Source organism: Dromiciops gliroides, chromosome 3 (assembly GCF_019393635.1).
Source record: "Dromiciops gliroides isolate mDroGli1 chromosome 3, mDroGli1.pri, whole genome shotgun sequence".
Lineage (NCBI taxonomy): Eukaryota > Metazoa > Chordata > Mammalia > Microbiotheria > Microbiotheriidae > Dromiciops > Dromiciops gliroides.
Genome location: NC_057863.1, coordinates 645,857,772 through 645,878,893, shown reverse-complemented (window position 1 = coordinate 645,878,893; position 21,122 = coordinate 645,857,772).

Genomic DNA, 21,122 nt, shown 5'->3' with positions numbered 1-21,122 from the left:
GTACAGAATAGCCAATAACCTCATTTATCCAAACCAATAGCAAACAGAAATCAGACAAGATAAACATATGGGAATATATACCAGACAAATACAGAGTGAATGAACTCTCCCATTGAAAGCAAGATAACTTGGCTCAACCAAAAGAGATCTCACCCAAGGGAAAATTCCCCAAGGTCTCTAGTGTAATAAGGTGAGGATAGGGACATAATTGAGGTGCCAAGTCCTCTACATGTCAACTTTTTCTAAGAGTTTTTCTCTCCCTTCAGGAACCTGAAGAGAGTCTGGAACTAAGTATCTTCTCCCCCCCCCCACCCTTTTTGCAGGGCAATGAGGGTTAAGTGACTTGCCCAGGGTCACACAATTAGTAAGTATCAAGTGTCTGAGGTCAGATTTGAACTCAGGTCCTACTGACTCCAGGGCTGGTGCTCTATCCACTGCAGCGCCACCTGGCTGCCCCGGAACTAAGTATCTTCTTACTCAAGCGTGGAAGCCCAAAGACCAGGCCCTCTATTCTCCCAAGTTCTTACCAACTCTGCCCCTCAGAAAGTGAGGACTATTGAGTCATCAATCTCCACCAACAAGCAGAGCCTTTTTTGAAATATAGGTTACAGTCACAAAACTATAAAGAGTGAGGTTGGTCCCAAAGCAGGTATATGAGAAGATACCTCCCTTCACTCCCTTGGATAGATGTGGCATATTATAGACAACATCAGATTTTTTTTCAATGTATTGACTGTTGGTTTGTTTCTTTTTCTCTCTTCTCTTTTTCTTTATCCAAAAAAACCCACTTTATGATGTCGGATGATTCCCTGGATAGTAGGAGAGAGAAGGATACTAGGAAAAATTGAAGTGAAATAAAAAATGAAAGATATTAAAAATATTTTTAAATTAAGGGTAAAAGACAAATAGTACATAATAGAGACTCATGTTTTTTCATACAATTCTCTTTTTCTGTTCTTTTCTGTGGAAATATTTCTTGATGGTTATCAAATTCAGAACTATAAATTAAAATTATCCTTTTTTAAAATGGAGTGCAATAATATAATCTCCCAAAAGGTTATTCGGGTATACCAAGAATACCTAAGCTAAGAATGGAAGTTTCCAAAGCGGACATTTTCAGGTTTTTAATGAATAGAAATTCTAATGTGTTTTGTAAACTCCAGTCCCATTTAGCAAATGGATTTTAAGCTACAAAATGGAATGTGTATTTCATTGCATCACTTGACGTTTGGAAGCAGGGAAGAATCTTAAAGGAAATGGAGGCACGAGGCTTTCTGATATATTTATGGAAAAGAATGAAGGGAACTACAGGGAACCCAGGCAGGCATTGGGGAAGCTAGGAGTGCTTCCTGGCACTGGGATGAACAGGGATCCATCCGTCTGGGTAAGCGGTCTGTATTTACCCACATCTGTGAAAGAGGCTGGGAATTATTTACTTAAGTTTGAAGCACCACCTGGTGGCTCATGCTGAGTTTTATTCTGAGGAGCTATTCCAGGACACACCCCTGAGCATAAATTAGGCATTGTGGGCCATCCACCTGTCTTTCCACTTCCAGTAACCAGGTATGGGGCAGATCTTTTTGTACTGAGGAAAATGTCCCATACCTGGCAAATCCTTTATATGTGGGTGCTCACCTGGAGACTAGTTTGGGGTGGGGTTTTTTTGCATCCGAGATTTTTTTTTTTCTATTTTGAAGTCTCAAATGTTTTGTACTTAAGGATATTTCATTTAGGCTTGATTTCCTCCCCCCCTTCCCCCACCACTACCCCCCACTTAACTGAAAAATAATTGTTTGAATTTTCCTTTTCATTTTTAAAATCTTTTTTTTTCTTCACTGTATTTCTTTCCAGTTTAATATGTGGAGTATTTTCCCATCAAGATTATCATCCTCGTTTCATTGAGAAACATTTTTCCCAGTTTTTTTTTTTTCATCTTTCTTTTAACTTACCTAAATTTTTTTTTCTTTCCACACTGGAGATATTTTATTTTCAACTTCGAATTTTCTGTTTACTTTTCCCACTGAGATTCATTCTTCTGACCACCAGGTCTGCCTCTCCCATAGGGTTCCAAATGCAAACTACATTGTGATTCCCAATGCTTAAAATAATGGTGACTCTTTTTAATCAACTTCTTTGAAGTTATTTGGTCTTGATTTCCCAGTGGCTCATTGCACGTGGTACTGTTGTTTATCCTTCCTTCTTGAAAAGAACCATGACATCAGGGTGACATCATGACTTGCAGTGAATTGGATATGAGGGAGGGCTGTGCAGTCACCAACCTCACTCTCTCCTCCAGAGCCATCTGGGTCCAGTGGTGGTGAGATATATATATCAAGATGACTGGAGATGGCATGGATGGTTTTTAAGGTAATTGGGAGGTAGCTAGGTGGCACAGTGGATAAAGCACTGGCCCTGGATTCAGCAGGACCTGAGTTCAAGTCTGACCTCAGACCCTCACTGCCCTGTAAAAAAAAAAATATCTGGTTAAGGCAATTGGAGTTAAGTGACCTGCCCAGGGTCACACAGCTAGTAAGAGAATGAATCTCCCCACCATCTCATATCTAATTTGGAATATTGCTCTTTTGGTATCTGCCTCTCTAATGCTACCTTTCCACAGGTATTTTGGTTAGGATGCCTGTACACTGGCACTGAATTCATTGCTATTGCATGCCCTTTCATTTGCTGATTGTTAGTGCCATCTTTACTATTCAGGTTGGATAATACATTATATGTTTGTTTACATTAAAATAGAACTCAAAGGTTTGCCAACGACTTTACAAATATTGGAAGTGTTATTATTATCCCCATTTTAAAGACAGGGAACCTGAGGCAGGCAGAGGTTAAGTGACTTGGACAAAGTCATAGCCTAAGGTGAGATTTGAAGTCAGGTCTTCCTGCTCAGCACTCTATCTAGCTGCCTCCAGGGTGATGATGATAGATAGATAGATAGATAGATGATAGATAGATAGATAGATAGATAGATAGATAGATAGATAGATAGATAGATAGATAGATAGATAGATAGACGGATAGATAGACAGACAGATAGATAGATAGACAGATAGATAGATAGACAGACAGACAGACAGACAGACAGACAGACAGACAGATAGATAGATAGATGGATAGATAGATGGATAGATAGATGGATGGATGGATGGATAGATAGATAGATAGATAGATAGATAGATAGATAGATAGATAGATAGATAGATAGATAGATGATGGATGGATGGATGGATAGATAGATAGATAGATAGATAGATGGATAGCTAGATGGATGATGGATGGATAGATGGATAGATAGATGATAGGTAGGTAGATGGATGGATGGATAGATAGATACATAGATACATAGATAGATGATAGGTAGATAGTTTGGTTACTTTTGTATTATTGATTTGTTGGATATAGTTTTGGATTTGAATAAAATGAAGCTTGAAACACTAGGAATGAGTCCTAAAGTGGTGGATAGACAATGTTTCTTTCTTTTTCTTTCTTTTTTTTGTGCAACAAACATTTATTTTATTTTTTCCAGTTACATATAAGGGTAGTTTTCAACATTCATTTTCATAAGATTTAGAATTCCAAATTTTTCTCCCTCCCTCCCTTCCTTTCCTCCCCACAAGACCAGGTTATATATGTACAATCCACAAGTGCTCTTTTTATCAGTTCTTTCTATGGGGGTGGATAGTATGCTTCATCATTAGTCCCCTGGGATTGTCTTGGCTCATTGCATTGCTGAGAGTAGTTAAGTCATTCACAATTGCTCATTGAACAATACTGTTATCACTATGCACAATGTCATCCCAGCTCAGCTCAGTTCATGAGTCTTTCCAGGTTTTTCTGGGATCATCCTGTTTGTCATTTCCTGTAGCACAAGACCATTCCACCACAATCATATAGCACAGCTTCTTCTGTCATTCCTCAATTGATGGACATTCCCTTGATTCTCAATTCTTAGCTGATAGAAATAGTGTGTCTGCCTCAGTTGGCAGGATACATTATTCAAGTCCTGGGGCCTTCTCCCCCTTCTCCATCATTCCTTCCTTTTTCCTGCTGAGTCAACAGAGGTTTTCTAAAGTTAGATAACAAAGATTCATAAATTTTCAGGGTCTGGTTGTCCCAGGGGTAGGGGCAGCCACTGTGGCACCACATCTCAGAGGGAAAGGAGGGTGGTCTATACGTTTAGAAGTATCAGTGGGGGCAGCTAGGTGGCACAGTGGATAGAGCACTGGCCCTGGATTCAGGAGGACCTGAGTTCAAATCTGGCCTCACACACTTAACACTTACTAGCTGTGTGACCCTGGGCAAGTCACTTAACCCCAATTGCCTCACTAAAAAAAAAAAAAAAGAAGTGTCAGTGAAGAATGTGAACCCAGATGGGGGAGGGACCTTGTGTTAGATCTAGGATAAAAGAAGGGGATTTCACTGGAACAAACTGCAGTACCTAAAGGGAGGTATTTGCCCGTCCTTGCAAGGTCAAGAATAAAATGGCCTTCCTGCTTTGCATCAAATCAGGGTCCTGTCTCAGTTTATCTGTTTCTTACATTAGCCACCACAAAGAGATGCTATAAATATTTTTTGTGCAATTTCCCCCCTTTTCTCTTTTTCATGATTACTATTGTTAACTGTTTCTCTTCCATCCTATTCCCTTCCCCATGATATTTATTCTATCATCCATCTTCTTTGATCCTATCACTCTTCCAAAGGGATTTGCTTCTATCTGTCCCCTCCCCCACTCTGTCCTTCCTTCTTTTGCCCCTCTCCCTTTATCCCCTTCCCCTCCTATTTTCCTGCAGGGTTAGAGAGATTACTACACCCAATTGAGTGTGTACATTATTCCCTCCTTAAACCAATTCTGATGATATTGAGGTCTTTGAGACAATTCTGATGAGTGCTGGCTCATTTACTGCCCAGATTAAACAGATTACTCCACCCAGTTGGGTGTGTCTGTTAGTCCCTCCTTGAGGCAGCTCTGATGAGTTTAAGGTCTTTGAGCCTTTTCTGAAGAGTGTAAAATTCATTTACTGTCCTGCTCCTCTCCCATCTCTTCCCCCACTCCATAAGCCTTTTCCTGTTTCTTTCATGTAGGATTTCACCTCTGCCCTTCCCCCTCCCCCAGTGCGTTCCCCTCACTCCTCAATTTAACCCTAAAGATGTCATCATGGGACAGCTAGGTGACACAGTGGACAAAGCATCCCCCCTGGACCCAGGGGTATCCCAGCCAAAATCCAGCCTCAGACACAAGAAAGTCACCCATTGCATGACCCCATGTATGTCCCCCAACTCCAATTTTTTATGGTTCTCTAGGGTCTTGTATTTGAAAGTCAGATTTGCCATTCAGTTCAGGTCTTTTCATCACAAATATCTTCTTTTTCATTAAAGTCCCATTTTTTTCCTCTGAAAGACTATGCTGAGTTTTTCTGGGTAGGTGATTCTTGGTTGTAATCCCATTTCCTTTGCCCTCTGGAATATCATATTCCATGCCCTCCAGTCCTTTAATGTAGAAGCTGCTAGATCTTGAGCTATCCTGACTGGGGCTCCACAGTACTTGAAATCTTTCTTTTTGGCAGCTTGCAATATTTTCTCCTTGACCCAAGAGCTCTGGAATTTGACTATAATATTCCTAAGAGTTTTCCTTTTGAGATCTCTTTCTGGAGGTGATCGGTAGATTCTTTCAATTTCTATTTTAGCTTCTGCTTCTAGAATTTCAGGGCAATTTTCCCTGATAATATCTTGGAAGATGATGTCTAAACTCTTTCCTTGATCATGGTTTTCAGGTAGACCCATAATTTTCAAATTATCTCTCCTGGACCTATTTTCCAGGTCAGCAGTTTTTCCCAGAAGATATTTCACATTGCCCTCTATTTTTTTTATTCATCTGGATTTGCTTTATTGTGTCTTGGTTTCTCATAAAGTCACTAGCTTCCATTCATTCAATCCTAATTCTTAGACAATTATTTTCATCAGACAGCTTTTGTACCTCCTTTTCCATTTGGCCAATTTGACTTTTCAAGCTGTTGACTTTTTTCTCATGTCTTTCCTGCATCTCCCTCATTTCTCTTTCCATTTTTTCCTCTACCTCTCTAACTTTATCTTCAAAGTCCTTTTTGAGCCTCTGGCCTGAGACCAATTCATATTTTTCTTGGTAGCTTTAGATATGGGGCCCTGATGTTGACATCTTCCTTGTCACTGAAGAAACTTTCTATGGTCCTCACCTTTCTCTGTCTGCTCATTTTGCCTTTCTTTTACTTGACTTTTAGCTCCTTAAAGTGGGGCACTGTTTCCAGGCCGCACTGTCCCAAGTGTCAGAAGTCCCAGGTGGTATGATTTAAGGAGGATCAGGTTCTTCACTTACTTGGCCTGTTCCCTGGTCTGTAGATGACCCCAGACCAACTTGCTAATCAACCAGCTTTGTGTGTTGTGGTTGTCAGCTCTGATGAGCCTGTGCCCCTCCCCCGTCTGGGCCGCTGCTACTCAAGCCTACCTCCTGGTTCTCAGCAGGGTTGTGAAATCCAAGTTCTGCCTTAGCACCAGCATAGACCCCTGTAGTCTGCCCCCTGCCCAGGGCTCAGCCCACTCACCAGACTGTGAGCTTAGTTCCAGATGACATTGGTGCTTCAGCTGATTTGGAGGCTCTGGGGGTCTCTTTCTCTGTTCAGGCCTTCCTGGGACTGGATCTGTGTCAGGGTGACTGTGGGGTTGAGCAAGCACTTTATAAATATCAGCACAGCAGCTCCCTCCTTCTGACCTTCCAAGCTGTTCTTGGTTAGAAGATGATTTCAGCACATTCTTCTGTGGGTTTTACTGCTCCAGGAATTGTCCTATGGCATTATTTGGATGTTTTTTGGAGCGATTATGTCATGAGTTCGAGAGCTCACTGCCTTTCCTCTGCCATCTTGGCTCCGCCCCAGAAGTCCTGTTCCCTCATTCTACATTTCGACATTGTTTCTTAATTTATTTTTTTTTGCAGGCAATGGGGGTTAAGTGACTTGCCCAGGATCACACAGCTAGTAAGTGTTAAATGTCTGAGGCTGGATTTGAACTCAGGTCCTCCTGACTCCAGGGCCAATGCTTTAACCACTGCACCACCTAGCTGCCCCCCAATGTTTCTTAATTTTAAAAGTATAGTTGTTGGTGTTCAGTTGTTTCAGTTGTGTCTTACTCCCTGTGACCCCACTTGGGGTTTTCTTGGCAGAGTGATTTGCCATTTATTTCTCCAGCTCATTTTACAGATGAGGAAACTGAGGCAAATGGGGTTAAGCGACTCACCCAGATTCACACAACTACTAAATGTCTGAAGCTGGATTTGAACTCAGATCTTCCCAACTCCTGGCCTGGTACTCTATTCCCTACACCAAAGAATATAACATGACTATAAAAATTAAACCTTAAGGGGCAACTAGGTGGTACAGTGGGTAGAGCGCTGGCCCTGGAGTCAAGAGGATATGAGTTCAAATCTATCCTCAAACACTTGACACTTCTTAGCTGTGTGACCCTGTGCAAGTCACTTAACCCCAATTGCCCTGCAAAAAATAATAAACAAAATAAAACCCTGATAAGGAATCATCCAATATTTGAGAAGAATGAGAGTGAGAACTCACAAATTGGACCCAGGATTTACCATCCAATTTTAGGGTCACAGATTTAGAACTGGAAGAGATTCTAACTGTTAAGTCCAATCCTTCATTTTATGGATGAGGTAACCGAAACCCAGGCTCACATAGATGGTAAGCACCTGAAACAGGATTGGAACCCAGACCTTCTTGCTTCAGAGTCCAGCACTCTATCCACTGTAACTGCTTCAGGCTGGATTTCTGTGAATTATCAGACATATGTGATCATTCAAAAATTCCTGATGTAGTAAGACTAAGGAATAATACTTGGAAATTTATCATGGAAGGAAAGAAGGGCACAAGCATCTATTGGGCACTTATAATGTAGCAAGCACTTTATAAATATCTCATTCGATCCTCACAACAATCCTGAGAGATACTATTGTTGTCCTCATTCTACAGATGAGGAAACTGAAGACAGAGGTGGAGTGACTTGCCCAAGGTCCCACAGCTAGGAAGTGTCTGAGAACTCAATTCTTTATTTCAGGCCCAGCACTCCAACCACTATGCCATCTAGCTGTCTCCCTTTGAAGAGAAGGAATTGCTTAAATGACTGGAAGCTTTCATAGGAAAACAGAGTCTGCTAGTGGACAAAGTGAAAAGATTGGTTAGTTCTGAAAAAAAAAAAAAGGTTCCACTCTTCAATTATGGATCCTATGGGGGCGGCTAGGTGGCGCAGTGGATAAAGCACCGGCCCTAGATTCAGGAGTACCTGAGTTCAAATCCAGCCTCAGACACTTGACACTTACTAGCTGTGTGACCCTGGGCAAGTCACTTAACCCCCATTGCCCCGCCCAAAAAACAAAAAAAATTATGGATCCTATGGGCTGACTCAAGAACAGAAATGAATGATTTGTGAGCATGTGCTACAAGAGTCCAAAGACAAGACAAATGGGAGGGTCTTTAAAGAGAGGATTAACATAGGAAAACATCTGGTCATGTATCGATTACAAAAGCAAGGCCAAAAACCACCACTAGTCACCTGGAGTCCAAGGCATGAATTCACAGAAATTGCAGAACCATAAGGAGAAACGCTCCTCCTCAAAAAAGGATCTTGAAAAAATAAAAAAATTTTTACAAAGGGGCGGCTAGGTGGCACAGTGGATAGAGCACCAGCCCTGGAGTCAGGAGGACCTGAGTTCAAATCTGGCCTTAGACACTTAACACTTACTGGCTGTGTGACCCTGGGCAAGTCACTTAACCCCAATTGCCTCACACACACACACACAAAAAAAAGGGTCTTGAGATCCCACTGGTGGAGGTTGCCGCAGGTAGAATGCACCTCAAGAAGCAGAGCTATTTTCTACTACAGATTTGGACAAGATCGTCACATGTGTGCTGAGTGCCTTCAGCGGTAGACCCAACCATCTATGCCTTAGAGACTGAATGGAATCAGGCTACCTTTGGGAAGCAAGAACAGGATAAGGGGCAGAGGTCACCCAGGTCCTGAAAACGTCCAGCCCGACCTCATCACCGGTGATTTATGACTGAAGACTGAAGGTGTGAAGTTAGTCCCAAGCGACTTCTTTTCTAGACATTCTATGGAGTCCAGATGAAAAACGCCATCGCACACAGAGGACAGATTTAACAAATTTTATTGCTGTGTTGTTGTTGCTCATTCTTTGTTCTGGGAGAGGACCAGTGACACATGGCTGAGGTCTTGACCTGTGCATGAATTGGATTGAAATGAGACACAGTTGCTCAGTCATCAGACTCGTTCCCTTTTCCAGAGTCAGTGGAAGGACAAGAGTCAAAATGACTGGCGATGGCCCAGGATTCAGTGGATGATCCTGGCGTTTTCAATGTCTGACCACGTTATAAGTTCTTAACTGCCTCGGCTGCTCTCATGGCTGTTGGAACAAATTGTTTTCATCTACCCATTGCACCAAGGGATATCTTCACATGCTTGGGGCAGACATTCCCTTAACTTACAATGTGTTTAGGGCAGCTAGGTGGAGCAGTGGATAAAGCACCAGCCCTGGATTCAGGAGGACCCGAGTTCAAATCCGGCCTTAGACACTTGACACTTACTAGCTGTGTGACCCTGGGCAAGTCACTTAACCCTCATTACCCTGGGGAAAAAAAAAAAAAAAACCTTACAATGGGTTTGAGGCCTGTTGGTTATCCTCAACCTGGTTTGCACACCTGCTGAGACACTTTACTGGAGTGTGGCTGTTGCACATTCTACAGCTTCTTGGAGCCACAGGTGAGAGTTGGGTGAAGGTGGACACCAAAGGTTGATGAGCAGCCCTGAAAATGTCTCAGTAAGCCCTCACAGCAGGGGTGCTAATGCTCCCTAAACACCCCCTATACCCCTACAAGAAGAGGAGGAGAACAAATGCTATCAGGGACAGTCTCAGTGTGTGGCCTCCATGCCCAAGGTGGGCAGCATATCAAGTGAGTGTGGGGAAGATGGAAGAGGTATCTGTACTCAAACGTTCAGAGCCAGGGGGCAGCTAGATAGTGCAGTGGATAAAGCACCGGCCCTGAATTCAGGAGGACCTGAGTTCAAATCTGGCCTCCGGCACTTGACACTTACAAGCTGTGTGACCTTGGGCAAGTCAGTTAACCCTCATTGCTCTCCCCCCCCCAAAAAAATCCCCAAACAAACAAACAAACAAAAAGGCTCAGAGCCCCTCAGGGCTCAACCTTATATAGTGATCATTTGAAATAAAGAGCCAGTGTGATGCCAATGAGACCAGTAAAATGAAAATATTTTTTAAATTGCCTAGGAAGGAGGAAGGAATGGGGAACAGGGAAGCATGAGGTCAAGGGGAATGGGAAACTCAACCAACACGATTATAGCAGAAAGAACCTGGAACAGAGTGCTAGGGCCATACCAGGTATCACCTGTTGACAGAGATACATTTGAGGAAAGAATGTTTACAGACTATGGAAGGCCTAGGACTTTGTGGACTGAGTGATGGAGGTGATCTATATTTAGAATAAGCCAAAAAATTGTTGAGGAAGTTGGCATGACTAGAAGGTAGACACCATATAATAAGTATGTCCTGAACTTGGTGGCCGGCTTTAGAGTGTCAGTATTTGATCAGACCAACTCCAGTCTTTTCATGGTCTTAGGAGAACATTCAAACAACATGCTGGGATTTGATACCTGAACTCCTTGATTGTCCATGTGTCATATCAAAATTTACAACACAAGAGCACTGGCTCCTTCAACTCAGAATGGAACCATAGAAATTTGATGCTTATGACCCTCCAGTTTCTTAAGAATGAAAGGTTCAAGTAGATAGAGCACTGGCCCTGGATTCAGGAGGACCTGAGTTCAAATCCAGCCTCAGACACTTAACACTTACTAGCTGTGTGACCCTGGGCAGGTCACTTAACCCCAATTGCCTCACACACACACACACAAAAAAAAAAAAAAAAGAATGAAAGGTTCACATCCTGTTTCTACTTTTTTGAGGGTTTTTTTGAGGTTTTTCCCTAGTGTTCTGATTTTTCTTTCACTATATGACTATTGCAGAAATATGTTTAATGTGATTGTACATATATAACCTATATCATATTGCTTTCCATCTTGGGGAGGGGGGAGGGAAGGAGGGAGGGAAAAAATTGAAACTAAAAATCTTATGAAAAAAAAAAAAAAAGAATGAAAGGTGGGGCAGCTAGGTGGCGCAGTGGATAGAGCACCGGCCCTGGATTCAGGAGGACCTGAGTTCAAATCCAGCCTCAGACACTTAACACTTACTAGCTGTGTGACCCTGGGCAAGTCACTTAACCCCAATTGTCTCACTAAAAAAAAATTTTTTTAAAAGAAGTTTGTGGGATGCAAGTAAAGGAAGAAAGGAATCTCAGATACTGGAACCAGAAATATCATGCTATCTTTCCCCATACAACATGCTTCCTACTTCCACCATCACAATAGGAGCGTGTTCGGTGACAACGCAGAAGGAGAAAAGGCTACATGGGATTAAAAGCAACAAGTGATTAAAATCCAAAGAAGACTAAAAGAGTAGCTACAAATTCTTTTTCTTTTTTTTTTCTTTTTTTTTTTTTTTTAGTGAGGCAATTGGGGTTAAGTGACTTGCCCAGGGTCACACAGCTAGGAAGTGTTAAGTGTCTGAGGCCGGATTTGAACTCAGGTACTCCTGACTCCAGGGCCGGTGCTCTATCCACTGCGCCATCTAGCTGCCCCCTACAAATTCTTTTTAAAAAGGGACTTTGGAAGTACAAACGTGATAGTTAACTGGTGTTACCACGGACCCTGAGACTTGTATGCCATACCGAAAATTTGAGTAGAATATATGATTTATTCAGACTACCACCTTTTTTTTTCTTTTTCAAGGTTATCAGGTTAAGTGACTCACGTAGGCTCATACAGTTACTTGTATCAAGTGTCAGGGGCAGCTAGGTGGCTGAGTTCAGATTTGACCTCAGACACTTGATACTACTTTTTTTTGCGGGGGGAGGCAATTGGGGTTAAGTGACTTGCCCAGGGTTACACAGCTAGTAAGTGTCAAGTGTCTGAAGCTGGATTTGAACTCGGGTCCTCCTGACTCCAGGGCCGGTGCTCTATCCATTGCCCCACAAAGCTGCTTCTACCTTTTGTTTTAAAAGAGAAACTGAAAATCAGGGTGATGACAAGGGAAGTCACATTTGGAGCAATATGGAACCCATAGAACTTTTGCCATCTGATAATTTTATACTTAAACTTGTTTGTTTGTTTTTTCAGCCAAACTACCAACTATACAATTTCTTTTAGAGGAGTTTCAAAACTAAAGATCTGATTTACATGAGAAGCTGTAGAGAAGATAGCTAAAAAGTCCATTCATGAAACTTTTATTCCACTTATATCAACTTAATACACTCATTCTTAACAATTATGCTTGGATTGTTCATGAAAATTTCATAAGATGTTAAACAAAGCTAGCCATCATCTCAAGTTATTTCACTGCTTTTTTTTAACAGTATGTGGATGTTAGGCAAGTATCCAAAAAAAAATCATGAAAGCAAAAACACCTAAAAAAATTAAATTCATGGGTTTTCCTATGCTTGATATACAGAGACTTTATGAATCTCAAGCAACGTATTTTTACTGCATCTTTACTTGTACATTTGTTCTTGGGTTGCCTAAACTGTTTTTAAAAAAAGTTTGAGGGGCAGCTAGGTGGCGCAGTGGATAGAGCACCAGCCCTGGAGTCAGGAGGACCTGAGTTCAAATCCGGCCTCAGACACTTAACACTTACTGGCTGTGTGACCCTGGGCAAGTCACTTAACCCCAATTGCCTCACTAAAAAAAAAAAAAAAAAAAGTTTGAGGCAGTTGGAGTTAAGTGATTTATTTACCCAGGATCACACAGCTAGTAAGTGTCTGAGGCCGAATTTGAACTCAGCTCCTCCTGACTCCAAGGCTGGTGCTCTATCCATTGTACCACCTAGCTTCTCCCTGAACCATCGAAATACAAATAAAATAAATGTAGCAAAAATAATAAAAGCAAACAGCTGGTAACTTTACAAATAATGGAATGTGAGTAGTTTCTGCCCTTCTCCAGAATAAATTAACTGGGCTAAATCTTTATATTAAGGACCTTTTTTTTCTCTTTTTTTTTTTTTGGTGAGGCAATTGGGGTTAAGTGACTTGCCTGGGGGCACACAGCTAGTAAGTATTAAGTGTCTGAATCCGCATTTGAACTCAGGTCCTCCTGACTCCAGGGCCAGTGCTCTATCCACTGGGCCACCTGGCTGCCCCTTCTTTTTTTTTGGTGGGGCAATGAGGTTTAAGTGACTTGCCCAGGGTCACACAGCTATTAAGTGTCAAGTGTCTGAGGCCAGATTTTTAACTCAGGTCCTCCCGAATCCAGGGTTGGTGCTTTATCTACTATGCCACCTAGCTGCCCCAGGAACATTTTTGCAGCTACAATCATAAAGATATACACATTGAGACTGCATATTCCACAGATGCACATGAAATGACATGTAATATCTATGGTACATCTGTTTCTACCTTGGCTATGAGTACTCCAACCCTAAAGTACCTGCAGATCACCAAACGGAGGTTCAGTGATCTCTGGACAGGCAGGGGTGGAAACAATGGGGTTGAGATTCTATCCCCCTCTCAGCTCCTATAGATACCATAGTCAGGAAACTTTTTTTTTTTTTTTTTGGTGAGGCAGTTGGGGTTAAGTGACTTGCCCAGGGTCACACAGCTAGTAAGTATCAAGTGTCTAAGGCTGGATTTGAACTCAGGTACTTCTGAATTCAGGGCCGGTGCTTTATCCACTGTGCCACCTAGCTGCCCCCAATTTGTTTGTTTGTTTGTTTGTTTTTTTAAGTGAGGCAATTAGGGTTAAGTGACTTGCCCAGGGTCACACAGCTAGTAAGTGTTAAGTGTCTGAGGCCGGATTTGAACTCAGGTACTCCTGACTCCAGGGCCGGTGCTCTCTCCACTGCGCCACCTAGCTGCCCCAGGAAACATTTATGAAGTACCTACTCCATACCAGACACTGTATGTACTAAGTGCTAGGGATACAAAAATAATAATAAAGGCAAAAGACAATCCCTGATCTCAAGAAGTTCACAGTTTAATGATTGTTGGTGGATTTGGCAACCTGTATGGATCACTGAGAGCAGTGGGCCTGGTTGTGTAAAAGAAAATTGGATGTTCGTGGACTAGAAGACTTTGAATAAGAGAGATAGATTGGACTAGGGCAACATGTTGGGAGCTATGGTACCTGGATTCTCTGCTAGGCAGCCAGTGGTTCTCAGTGTTGGAGTTTTGGAGACTGGATCCTGCCAGATATCTGGATCCAGTCTGGTTCCCATAACAGAATAAGAAAGGGAACTGGGGCAGCTATGTGGTGCAGTGGATAGAGCATCGGCCCTGGATTCAGGAGGATCTGAGTTCAAATCCAGCCTCAGACCCTTGACACCTACTAGCTGTGTGACCCTGGGCAAGTCACTTAACCCCAACTGCCTCACCAAAAAAAAAAAAAAAAAAGACAAAGGGAACTAGTTTTTCATTTGCCTAGGTAGATTTTACCAGTCTGAGTCTCTGCTTCAAGGTGTCCTAGGGAGACCTGCCACTTTTCAGTAGCTTATGGAGGAAGTTGTTGGAGACACGAACTCTATGAGCATTATGACGTGTGTCTGGATGAGTTCATTGTCTTTGAGAATATCCTGCCATGAGAAAAGACAGATGAAAGTGGTGGGTGGGCTATAGGAAACAAGTCTGAAGCTGTGACAAATGTCAGTCACACAGAAAACGTCTACCTAGTATGTGAATCATAAGGTATCTCAGCAACGAGAGGTCACCCAGAGAAAATAAAAGTGCTCCTCAACTAGCCACCTCTAAAGGATCTTTGAGACCCAAGGACTTCTCTAGGATTTGGAGGCTATTATCACAAAAGGTGTAAGTTGTACTGTTGTTATTGTTAAACCACTGAGGTGGCAAAGTGCATAGAGTGCCTGGCCTGGAGGCAAGAAGACTCATCTTAATGAGTTCAAATCCAGCCTCAAATATTTACTTAGCTGTGTGACCTTGGGCAAGTCACTTCACACTGTTTGCCCCAGTTTCTTAGTCTGTAAACTGAACTAGAGCAGGAAATGGAAAACCACTCCACTATCTTTACCAAGAAAACCCCAGATTGGGGTCATGGAGAGTCAAACACGACTGAAATGCCTGAATAACAACAATCTTACTTAGGAGCATGTATGTTTGAGAATCAGATGTAGATGGTTATGGTAGATCACTTTAGTTGAGCTGTCTGAAACTGGGTAGAGATGGTTGAATTGATAAGGTGAACAAACTTGTAATAACTTAGCCTGTTACCTCCAGATACACCATAGTTGGTCTGCACAGACTTCAGTGTGGCTTCTGACTTGCTTGCAGATAGATGCTAGCCTGAAATCAGTCTTATACCAACAGAGTGACAGGCACCCATCCCATTTGTCAACACAGTGAAACTCTGGGCAGTGAAACTTATCCTTAGTCTGGAGTTCTTGGCTCTAAGGGCGGCTGGGTGGCTCAGTGAATAGAGCATTGGCCCTGAAGTTGGAAGGACCCAAGTTCAAATCTCACCTCAGATCCTTATTAGCTGTGTGACCCCAGGCAAGTCACTTAGCCCCAACTGCCTTAAACAGCCAGGCCCATCTCCAGTTGTCCAACAGAGACAGAGACAGAGAGAGAGAGAGAGAGAGAGAGAGAGGTTTGTGACTTTGTACAGCCCTCCCTCACTCAAATCCAATTCACTGTAAGTCATGACATCACCCCAATGTCATGTTCCTCTTCAAGAAGAAAGGATGGGGGGGGCAGCTAGATGGTGCAGTGGTTAAAGCACCAGCCCTGGATTCAGGAGTACCTGAGTTCAAATCCAGCCTCAGACACTTGACACTTACTAGCTGTGTGACCCTGGGCAAGTCACTTAACCCCCTATTGCCTGCAAAAAAAAAAAAAAAAAAGAAGGAAAAAAAAAAGAAGAAAGGACAGGGGGCAGCTAGATGGCACAGTAGATAAAGCACTGGACCTGTATTCAGGAGGACCTGAGTTCAAATCTGGCCTCAGACACTTGACACTTACCAGCTGTGTGAACTTGGGCAAATCACTTAACCCTCACTGCCCTGCAAAACAAAACAAAAAGAAGAAAGGACAAACAATAATTCTTGGCTTTAAAGTGGGCCATCACTGAAAAGTTCAAAGATTATGAGTAGGGTGCTAAATCCCAAGTGCAGATGGACACCAATCTGCTGGTCTCTATTTTTTTTTTCTTAATAGTATTTTTTTTTGGCAGGGCAATGAGGTTTAAGTGACTTGCCCAGGGTCACACAGCTAGTAAGTGTCAAGTGTCTAGGGTTAGGTTTTAATTCAGGTCCTCCTAAATCCAGGGCCAGTGCTTTATCCACTGTGCCACCTAGCTGCCCCATACTTTTTTTTTCAAATTACATGTAAAGCAAATTTTCAACATTCATTTCTGTAAGATTTTGAGTTCTAAATTTTTCTCCCTCCCCACTCTCCAAGACATCAAGCAATCTGATATAGGTTATACATTACAATCATGCTGAACATATTTCCACATTAGTCATGTTGTGAGAGAAGAATTAGAACAAAAGAGAAAACCCAAAAGAAGGAATAAACAAAAATAACAACAAAAAGGTGAAAATAGTATACTTCAATCTTCATTCAGACTCCATAGTTCTTTTTCCAGACATGGAGAGCATTTCCCATCATGAGTCTTTTGGAATTGTCCTGGATCATCGCATTGCTGAGAAGAACCAAGTCTCTTACAAGATCATCACACAATGTTGCTGTTATTGTGTACAATGTTCTCCTGGTTCTGTTCACTTCACTCAGCATCAGTTCACTTAAGTCTTTCCAGATTTCTGGAATCTGCCTGATCGTATTTCTTATCGCACAATAGTATTCCATTACATTCACATACCACAACTTGTTCAGCCATTCCCCAATTGATGAGTATCACCTCAGTTTCAAATTCTTTGCCACCACAAAAGGAGAAGCTTTAAATATTTTTGTACATGTGGGTCCTTTCCCCTTTTTTATGATTTCTTTGGGATATAGACCTTGTAGTGGTATTGCTGGGTAATGGTTTTATAGTCCTTTGGGCACAGTTCCAAATTGCTCTCCAGAATACTTGGATCAGTTCACAATTCTACCAACAGTGCATTAATGTTCCAATTTTCCCACATCTACTCCAACATTTATCATTTTCCGTTTTTGTCATATTAGCCAATGTGATAGGTGTGTGGTGGTACCTCAGAATTCTTTTAATTTGCATTTCTCTAATCAATAATGATTTAGAACATTTTTTCATATTACTATAGAGAGCTTCAATTTCTTTTTCTGAAAATGCCTGTTCTTCTGGTCTCTATTTTAACCAGCAGAGGAGCTAGGTAGCATAGTGGCTAGAACACTGACCCTGGAGTCAGGAGAAGTTGAGTTCAAATCTGACCTCAGACACTTGACAGTTATTAGCTGTGTGACCCTGGGCAAGTCACTTAACCCTGATTGCCTCAAACATCTGGGGCCACCTCAAGTCCTTCTGATGTATATTGTGCTACTAGTGAGGCTTGTGACTTTGCACAGCCTTCACTCACTTAAATCCAATTCACTGCAAGTCATGACATCACCTCCTGATGTCCTCTTCAAGAATGAGGAACAGGCATTCTCCAATTGAGAAATGGTCAAAGGATATGAACAGGCAGTTTTCTGATGAAGAAACCAAAGCTATCTATTCCCATATGAAAAAATGCTCTAAATCTCTAATGATTAGAGAGATGCAAATTAAAACAACTCTGAGGTACCACCTGACACCTATCAGATTGGCTAAAATGACAAAAAAGGAAAATAATAAATGTTGGAGAAGCTGTGGGAAAATTGGAACACTAATTCATTGTTGGTGGAGCTGTGAACTGATCCAACCATTCTGGAGAGCAATTTGGAATTATGCCCAAAGGGCGATAAAGCTGTGCATACCCTTTGACCCAGCAATACCACTTTTGGGTCTTTTTCCCAAAGAGATCATGGAAAGGGGAAAGGGACTCACACGTACAAAAATATTTATAGCTGCTCTTTACGTGGTAGCAAGGAATTGGAAGTTGAGGGGGTGCCCATCAATTGGGGAATGGTTGGACAAGTTGTGGTATATGAATACAATGGAATACTATTGTGCTGTAAGAAATGATGAGCAGGAAGAGTTCAGAGAAACCTGGAGGGTCTTATGTGAGCTGATGATGAGTGAGATGAGCAGAACCAGAAGAACATTGTACACAGTATCATCAACATTGAATGTTGATCTACTATGATGGACTATATTCTTCTCACCAATGCAATGGTACAGAAGAGTTCCAGGGAACTCATGATAGAAGAGGATCTCCAAATCCAAGAAAAAAAAAAAAGAACTGTGGAGTATAGATGCTGAATGAACCATACTATTTCTTTTGCTTTTGGTGCTGTTGTTTTTTTTTTCTATTTTGAGGTTTTTCATCATTGCTCTGATTTTTTCTCTTATAACAGGACTAATGCAGAAATAGGATTAATGTTATTATGTGTATATATATGTGTGTGTATAGATATATCTATATCTGTATATGTATATGTATATACAGATATAGATATATAGATATAACCTATATCAGATTACCTGCTGTCTAGGGGAGGGGGGAGGGAGGGGAGGGAGGGAGAAAAATCTGAAATTGTAAAGCTTGTATAAACAAAAGTTGAGAACTATCTTTACATGTAACAGAAAAAATAAAATACCTTATATGTAAAAAAAAAAAAAAAAAGAATGAGGGACAGGAGCAGCTAGGTGGTACAGTGGATAGAGCACTGGCCCTGGATTCAGGAGGATCTGAGTTCAAATCCAGCCTCAGACACTTGACACTTACTAGCTGTGTGACTCTGGGCAAGTCACTTAACCCCAATTGCCCCACCCCACCCCCAAAAAAGGGGGAAAAAAAAGAACAAGGGACAAACAACAACTTTAATGTCAGATGCTGGCTGCCAGAGATGGGCAGGGGCATCAGCCAGCTATAGGCTTCAATATGACTTCAGACCATGCTCCCCCTGGTCAGGGAAGAGTAATGAGAACCAAATGTTCTGTCCCATGGTCCAAGATGACACTGAAGTTAGGCTGATACCTGTTGTAGGGATGAAGGTGATGTTCGATACCCAGGGAACTTGTCTGCAGTCAAACATGAGTGGACCAGAGAATTTAGAATTCCCACCAGAGTTCATCTCTGGCATTTTTGGCCCTCGTGGGGCCTGGGTCTGGTACTACCATTTCAGGAGGTAAACTGCCAGACCGGAGCCCTGTGGTTTCGTCCCATTCAGTAAGTAATGAGATCAGCGAGGCCTGGACTCATAGGACACCAGGTTCCTGAGGCACAGGGACTGCCCTGTCCCTGACCTCTTGGGTTCCTATGGGGAGGTGGCCCTCCCATGAGCCTGAGTTTCCTGTCCCCTCCCCTTCCCAGACTTTTCTGCTCTCTATTTTCAGTGCCCAACCCTCTTTCTTTCTAATTTCATCAATCCCAGTTCCCCTGACTTTCTTTGGCCAAGCCCTCAATTTATATATCTCCAGTCAATTCCCCCAATCTGTCCATTTGCCTCCCCACCCTCTTTACCTAATGAACTTCATCCTCCAGGTATGGAACTATTAAATATTAGGACATAGAGACCTTCTCTCTGTCTTTCTCTGTCTCTCTCACTCTCACTCTCTTTGTCTCTGTCTTTCTGTACTCTCTGTCTCCTCTCTGTCTCTGCCTCTGTCTCCGTCTCTGTCTCTGTCATCTGTTTCACACACACACACACACACCACTGTATAATTAGAGATATTGAGTTCCCAAATCTGGCAGGCACTTGCCCAAGGCTATCTACCTAGCCTCACCTCAGAACTCGAATTTGAACCCAGGCCTCCCTGAATTCCATCCCTGGACTCTTGCCGCTACTCCCTTCCCCATTCCCCCAATCCCTAACCTGCAGTCCCTTTTCTCCAAGCATCCATTCCTCACAGATCACCATGTGATGCCTTCCCCTTCTTTGGGTCTTTAAATGAGCTGATGGGACTCTTACGTTTCTAAGAACCTGAGGTTCATTGATTCCAGAGTTTTAGGTTTCTGAAATTCCCAAGATCTAGCCACCTCCCAGCTCCTCCTTTTCCTTTGCCAAAGGAGCCCACTCACCGAGCCCTCCCCCGCAGCCCAACCCCCACAGAATCCTGCCTCACTCCCATTTCCCCAGGGATTCCAGCAGACATGATGCAACCTGGGCCCGGAGCCGGCGGCGGAGGGGATGCAGAGATATAATTACAGCTCTTCTGTCCTCCCAGCAGGAAGGAGTGGACCCCGGGGACCCTAATCTAATTGTTAATAACTGAGCAATGACCTGTCCGCTCCTCCCCCCCCTTTTCTGGTTCCCTCTCCCTCCCCTGGCCCCCATCTACACCTTTGGGATGGAGGAGTGTGGGCTCCCTCCGATCCCGCCCCTCCCGTGGTCCCAGCCTGAGCCTCCATTGCTCACCTCCCCCCAGCCCCCGCCAGCGCTCCCCTCAATGCGCCCACTGGCCCAGAGGCTCCTTGCCTCTTAGACACAAGAATTGGGGATGGGGTGTCTCAGTCTTGGCAGCTGCCCCTCCCGCCAAAAGCAGTCATAAGAGGGCCCAGCTGGAGGGCAATACAGAAGCTCTGTTAGGGCACCCTAGGGGACAAGTGGGAGTACGTCGCCCACCCAGATGCGGCAGTTAATACGTAGGATTCGCTTTTGGTCAGAACGGGCTATGGGCTATGGGCTATAGTCAAATATGGAGAAAAGAGGGGACCAAGCGCGAAGAAAACGGGGGATGGCCTCAGGGAGTGGTTCAGAAGGAGTGGGGAGTGGATGGGGACTGCCCACGAACGGCCAGATGCAGGGGCTGATGGAGAAGAGAAGGGACGGGGGGGGGGGGGGAGGATGAGTGATCCTTTTCTCATCATCCCCACCCTATCCCTCTATCACTCCCACTGTCCCGGGGGAAGGACACGGGATTCCGAT